The following is a 7,835-nucleotide window of genomic DNA, read 5'->3' on the forward strand; positions in this document are numbered from 1 at the left end:
GGCCACGGAGGGGTTTTCGGTGGTTATGTTCCCAGAGGACCTGCTCCGTTCGTACGACAGATACAACTTCCAAGTCACCGGCGGCGAGGACGGCGCGCTGCGTATCGTCCGGTTGCTAAACAACGAGCTCAAGGTCTTTGCACGGCGCCACGGCAGCGACGATTGGGTGCTCGAGAATCTTGTTCAGCTACCGGAAGCCACTCGTGGGCTGCCGGGGCGCCAGGACAGGTTCTTCCGGCAGCATGAGGCTTTGATTGTTGCAGCAGAGAGCACGCACGTCCTTGTGACGCCACAGGAGAAGACGTGGCCGTTCTCCGTGGACCTTGAGACGATGGAGGTGGAGCGTGCGCGGGAGAGGAACAAGTACGCTGGGACAGCGTTCCCGTACGAACTGCCCTGGCCGCCGGTCTTGATGGCCTGTGCTGAGCGCGGTAGGAGATCAAGGCGCTGATATTTATACGTGGTGCATCCTTCGTCTACAACTCTTACAACGTCTTCAGCAGTTCACTTGAAAGAACCAAGAACCAGCTTGGACTGACAAGATCAAGAGCTTCTACCAATTTGAATTTTGACATGGGGGACAAGAGGTGCACCTGAAGCCACATTTTCTCCTCCAGCTCTGCTCTACAGTGATGGAGCCAGAGCAGGGAGGAGACTGCCAAACACGGCCCAAGTCTACACTTGACTCCAAAAGACAAATAATCTGCGTTCTTTTTTTTTTGGTATTTTGACCAGTTTGGATGTTGTTAAACTTCATTTGATGTACTGCACATTTGTATATTGTCTCCTGCTAATATCCTGTAACATTCCTATTACAACGGTCCGCACGGTCGACAATAACAAAGTGCTGGCTGGTACGTTCGAGGTCGATTTTCTCTTGAGTGTTGTTTAGCTCTTTCTATATACATTGATATCATTTTATTTTTGAATTAGTGTTTCCGGGTTTCAGCATTAGATCTTATCTTATTGGAATTTTTGTGAGTGATAGTCCTATGCGTTCAATAGATGGAGAGATAAGCCACAAATGAATTTGTATCTAGTTTTGTCGTATCACATGTTGACAAATTTATGAAGTATTTATTGATCAGTGAACCATTGCGGGTGGGTAGCGAGAAAGCATTTTTTTTATATGCCAAATCTCAGTCTCCAACCGGCAAGATGTGGTGGAGAATGCGCTAAAGCACTCTTGCTCTAGTTGCTTAATCCGTTGCTTGTTTGGATAGACTACAATTATGGAACAATGTAGAGTGTGTAAGCAATATTAGGTGGCTCTCAAAAGAGTTGTCTGCTTCCCACGGCAATGCTCCATTGCCTACTCTTAGAGCCGTATCTTCTGAAAAAGAACTAAATCACTGAATTCAATCTTGTCAATGCAGTAGTGAGTTTTATCCCTCCTAGAATTACAGTACCCCAGGCTTGTACTGATTCGCGCACCATACTGTAACCCCGGTACCAGTGTGAGTGTACCATCCACAATGAAAGGGCCGAGGCTTTTTTGAACGATCTCAATGAACGCTTCACCCATCACTGGTGAAAAACCTACCTTAATCCCAGTTGGTAAGCCACGTATGTCTCGAAGGACCAACCAGGACTAATCATTCGGGACAAAAGGTCCCCTCTTTAGTCCCGATTGGTATTACCAACCGGGACTGAAAAGGTTCAAAAAATTAAAAAAAAAAGTGCCCGCTCCGCGCCAGGCCCTCGCCCGCCGAAGCCGCGGCAGCGCTGCACCGCCCACACCGGGCCCACGCCCGCCCACCCGCTCATGCCCCCCCCCCGGTACTCAGCTTGGAAGAAAGGGCCTACGCGAGATAAGGGAGGGGAGAGGAGGAGATAAGGGGGAGAGAGAGGGGGGAGACTAAAGGCTCGAGGAGGTGTTTAGTCCCCGTTGAAAACACAACCGGGACTAAAGGCAGACTAAAGGGGGGGCCTTTAGTCCCGGTTGGTGTTTTCAACCGGGATAAAAAGCCCCCTCGTTCCACTAGCCATTACAACTGGGACTAAAGGGGTCTCTTCAGTCCCGGTTGATATTACCAACCGGACTAAAGAGGCCCCCGTCGGTGGCCATCGGTGGTGAATTTTTGACTCAGGACTAAAGGCTCTTTAGTCCTGGGTCCAAAGACAACCGGAACAAAAAAAAATGTTGGATGGTAGAGAAGCTTTAGTCCTGGGTCCAAAGACAACCGGGACAAAAAAAACGTTGGATGGAAGGTCTCTTCTCTACCAGTGCATGGAAAGATCACAAAGAACTATAAATACAGCTAGGCAACATCAACAAGAGCAATTCTCAGTTAGCTCTTCTTTCACAAAACACAAATCCTTTTTGTACGAACGTGTCCTTGTTGACGACTATTAGCAGGCCAATTTGAACCGCAAGCGCACGGATTAGTGTAGCTTTTCCCTTAGAGTATTCATCCAAAGTTTATCAATCCGTGGAAACAAGGTCACAAGATCTAGACTAACTAAGCATCGAAAAACATGATTCTGGTTGCAGGATGGTTGTGAATACAGATGAATAGACATGAGTAGATACGAAGCATGAGCAGATATGAACAAGAGGTAACTCATCGAAAGCAAAGCCTATACTATACATATGTTGTAGTTCTAGCTAGATGGCAACCAAACACATGGTTCTCATTCAAAGCATCTTCAAACCACCACCTCCGGTATGACTTCCAAAAACCCCCGCCTTACACGGTATGAGACCCTATCATGATCCTACCTATCAGCGCACAAAGTCTAAGGGCATGAAAATAAAGCACACGTCTAGCTGTTATGATAAATCAGGCATGCAAATCTAGTCACCATGACTATAAGAACACCATATGCAATCTACAACATTTATAGATTGGAATAAGCAAACTCATAATAGTAGAAATCATAGAAGAAGGCATATGGATCACTATTGAATCAAAACTCATCTATTACTTTACCATGAATGATTGTTCATGACAATATCTCTACCGAGGCCATACCCGCGACTTGTGAATCCTAGCTCCAGAGCTCCGGCGTGGATCTTCCTCGCAGGGTGATCACACCTTCCAAAACCTAGCCTAAGCTAGCCTTCAGACAACTGCGCGGCCCTCAGCTCTTTGTAGATGGTTGTCCCTCAAGTTCCACAGCTCATTTCACTTCGAATCTGAACTCCTATGCCTCGTACCGATGGAAAATCGGGGTATTTATACCCTACAGAGGTTGTCATCCAAAAGGGAAGTCAAATGGTCGAAGGAAAGGCCCAAGCCGATCGGCCGAGGGGTGTCTAGGCTGATCGGCTCAGCCCTTCCTTTTACCCCCTCGCGTCCAACTTTGTCGCCAAGTCTTATCTAATGTTCTAGAAGCTTATTTTCACTTGCATGTAGCCTAGCTTGATGATAGCTTCGGGATAAGATCAATCCTTGATAACTTTCCAAATCTCTGCTTGATCTTCTTTGATCCCAAACTCATCTTGCCATATCTTGTGAAACTTAGCCCCTAAGTCTTCTTGGAGGAGTGCTCGCCAAAAATGAGCATGATCGGGGCCCTGAAGACCCTAGGCCAATCGGCTTGGGCTCCATAGGCCGATCAGCCTAGGCCCTTTTTTAGCCCGTTGGCGTTCGTCTTTCTCTGGGTTGTTGCTTGTACAGGACCTTGTCCAATTATGCTCCATTATAGTCTAATTTCCTACGAAAACAAAATGTCCTGCAAAATACAATGCATTTGCAAAAACGGCTCGATTATTGAGTATGATCAATAGTTATGATATCATTTGTATGCCAATATTGAAGATAAACAGGGGTAAAAGTGTGTCAATAATGAGCGTCAACAGTCCTTCATACCTCTTCAGTCCGTTTTCACTCCATTTAGCTACCGGAGCTGTTTAGCTTCCTTTCATGGTACTTGTCATAGGTATAGATGTCTAGATGGCCCGTGACCCGACAGCCTGCCCGAAAGCCCTTTTTTTTGGCTCGATCCAAGCCTGGCCCAGCTCGGCAGCCTTTGTGCCCGTGCTAGCCGGGCTTGTTAGCTTGTGCCGGGTGTGGGCTGTCACCCCATCACATCAGGCGGCCCAGCCCAGCACGTAGTTAACAAGCCGGCCTGGTAGCAGCCCGCCTCTCCGCCAACGGTCGAGAGCCTGGGGAGGGGGCATATATAATCCCCCCCAGAGGCTGCCCCCCGCAACCCCACTCCCCCAACCCTAGTCGCATTCCCTACCTGTCGTCGCCGCCTCCTCGGCTCTCCTCTCTCTTGGCTCCTCCGTCGCCGCCTCGCCTCCGGCTCTGGTGAGATCTCCGGCTCTCCGCGCCGCGGGACCGTGACTCTGTTCCGCATATTGCATCTCTTCCTCCTGTCTCCTCCTCGCAACCTCACCTCCTCGGCTCCTCCTCTACTGTCTTCTTGTCACCTTCTATCCTCCTCCTCCATGCCTCCGCATCTCACCGTCGTTGGTCGTCATCTTCACTATCTTGCCGTCGACCTCTCATCCTTCTCCGGCTCCGGGCTCCGGCTGCACAGGTAACTCCCTAACCCTAGTCCTTGGATCTAGATCTCGAGTTCTTGTCATCTCATTTTTGTGTTTGTGTTCTTGTTCTCGTGTTCGTGTCTGTTTTCTTGACTTTCCTCACCTGCTTTTGCTTGGCTGCAGGTCTCGGGCTGGTGCGCCATGGGGCCGCACGCTGTTGATGAATGGAGCTGTCGAGGGCGGAGGTGGAGGTGGGCTGCAGCATAAGGTCGTCATGATGGAAGACATGGAAGAGTACACCATCAACGATGACCTCAGGGCCTGTGGGCTGCCCGACGACGACGAGGATGACCTGGCTGCCAGTGGTGAGGATTGTTCGGTAGCTCTGTTGCTCCGATCAATGTGGATGGCGGTGATGATGTCGATGCTGTTGGAGGTGTAAGTGCTGGTGTCGGCACGTCTGCGACTCAGACGCCATCCACAACGCTATCCTTGACACCATCTGCCTCTACTAGCACTAGTTGTCGGTTGAAGCATGCCAGGTCTGCTGCCTGGAATGACTTCGAGGATATCTATGAGACTTTGCCCACCAGCAAAAAGGTGAGAGTTGCTGCTAAGTGTTGTCATTATTCTCATGTTCTTTCTAGGCGTTCTTCTGCTGGTACTAGGCATTTGCTCCGGCACCAGAAGGTATGTGTTGCTAAAGCTAATCATGCTGCTCTAGTTTAGTCTCATCTTCAGTTCAATGCTGATAGTTCTATCCATACCTGGAAGTATAAACATGATGTTGCTCATAGGGAGTTGTGCCGTTTAATTGCTAGACTTGATTTGCCTCTTGGTTTTGGTCACAAAGATGCATTTGAGGAGTACATTCAGCATGCTCACAATCCTCATTTTGCTAGAGTCTCTAGTCAAACCACAACTAGAGATCTAGAAAAGTATTTCTTGGATCGCCGCGCTTCTCTAATTGAATGTTTGAAATTTGTTTCTTCTGTTTGCCTTACATCTGACATTTAGGACTGCAATTTCTTATTTGAACTCTTCTAACCAACGCATTGCTGAATTTCATAACTTTTGCATTGTTAAGGGGGTACGCCCTCGTAAGTTTGGTTTGGATATGGATGTGAGATGGAATTCTACTTATCTCATGCTCAAGCACCTTATACCATACAAATACACCTTCTCTATCTTTGTTGGTGCTAATTATGACTTGGTTAATGGTGAGCCACTACTCAGTGATGGTCATTGGACTATTGCTAAGAAGATTATGGAGTTTCTTGAAATGTTTTATGAGTCACCTATTGCTTTATCTGGTGTTTACTATCCAACAAGTCCTTTGATGCTGCATCATATTATTGACATTGATGGTCATTACATGACAAAGAGACTGATTCATTGCTCAGTAGCATTGTTACTCCTATGAAACTGAAGTTCCTCAAGTATTGGCAGAATATCCCTCTTTTGGATCCTAGAGCCAAGATGAGAGGTTTTCATAGTGTTCTCTCCAGCTTCTTTCTCAGACCATTGGTGTTGATTATTCTAGTTACTTCAGTGAGGTAAGAAGTGAATTATATTAATTGTATAACAAGTATGAAAACAAGTTTAGTGCATGTAGGTTACAGAGGCCCTCTCAAGTAGCAGGATCTACTGGTAAGAAAAAAACAGCATGGGGTAAGATATTTGGGGCTCCTGGTACTACTTCCAGTGGTTCTGGTTCTTCAACTGCTCTAGCATCTACATCTTCTTCTGCTATAGCATCTGTTTCTGAGTTGTCTTCTTACTTGGACAGCGACACTATCACATGTTATGATGATGAATTCAACATTCTAAGTTGGTGGTATGAGCACAAACTTACATATCCCATTCTGTCCATACTAGCTAAGGATATTATATATGTTCCAGTTTTCATTATTTCTTCGGAGTCTTGCTTTAGTCTAACTGGCAGGGTGATCGAGGAGCGGTGACGGCAGTTGCTGCCTCATACGGTGGAGATGTTGACCTGCATCAACGACTGGGAGTTAGGAGATGCAAGGGCACAACAAAATGGACCTACAAACTGGACTGCCACATCAGCATCCACATTGGCAGCCATGTCAGCAGACATGTTAGCCTAGTGGTGACATGACCATTCAATCCATGACAGTTATTTTCGTCACTAATTTTGGGCTTGGGTTGGGCTGCGCGGACCTAAGTCTATTTTATGACGGTTTAGAAACATCACGGATTGGGTCGATCTGTGATGATTATGCAGAACCATCACACAGGTTAATCTGTGACGCTCAATACATGACATTATCAAAAATCATCATAGATGTTGTTTTATGACGGTTTTTCGATGATCTGTGACGAAATTTGACCGTCATGTTTTACAGGTTTTTTTAGTGTTGCTGCCTCTTTCTTTATGCGAGGCATCTAAAAAGGCAGAGGGAGAAGAGAGAGTCAGCTAGGGTTCTCAGTGAGGGTGTCACTGGTTTTATTCAAGCTACGGGTGTCGGCGTCCATCGGATTGAGAGGGATGGCTGAGATCACGCAAGGATTAAGCTAGATCTGTAGTTGTTTTGGGCTGAAAGTGGGGGTGCGCGGGATTTAAGTGGGCTAGGTTGAATACAGTCCGTGGTTGTTTCAACTCCAATAATTTATTCTTTAACATTTCCGGCTGCACAACTACTAGTATAAGCTGCCCGAATCACATTAAAGTTTTATGTTGATATTTATTTACCGCATTTTTCATGCATTACTTTTTTGAGAAAACAGGAAGGGTTACCCCTGCTGATTAGATACATATATTTAAAGGAGAAGGACAAAAAAGACAAGTCTCGAGCAAGAAAAAAGAGATAAAGAAAATTAGCAAAATTATAATAGAGTCCTATTATGTGCTTGGACTGTTCCTTTGCTCGTAGAATAACTAGAGCAAATTTCCTTTTGAACCTAAACCAACAAGGAGAAATATTAGGTTGGATGCCATTGAAAATCAAGTCATTCCTTGCCAATATTAAGGTATTTTTATAAATAATTGTTATTACCAATAATGATAAATTACTTTTGGACATTTGATATACATTTTAAAAATAATCAGTACATGTCATAAATCTAGTTCTCACATGTGTTTTGGTCATGCTAATTGGACTAGGGGCATACTAGGAATTTTCTTTTCAATGGATGAGCATATTTTGCTTGTAAAGATATATGATCCTTCTTCCTTCCATTCATGTGGTAGCACCGTAGCAGGCTGCCTGCAGCCTATGAGATGCCATCAATGTATCATGCGTGCAGATCTTGTACACCATGAAATGAAAGGCATGCAGAAGAAGAGCAGGTCGAGGAGAGGGGTGATGGTTAAGGCCGGTACGACTTTGGAGGAATATGATCAACGAGTAAGGTTAGTAATGTAGTATAT

This window comes from Setaria italica, chromosome II (genome assembly GCF_000263155.2).
Source record: "Setaria italica strain Yugu1 chromosome II, Setaria_italica_v2.0, whole genome shotgun sequence".
NCBI classification, from domain to species: domain Eukaryota; kingdom Viridiplantae; phylum Streptophyta; class Magnoliopsida; order Poales; family Poaceae; genus Setaria; species Setaria italica.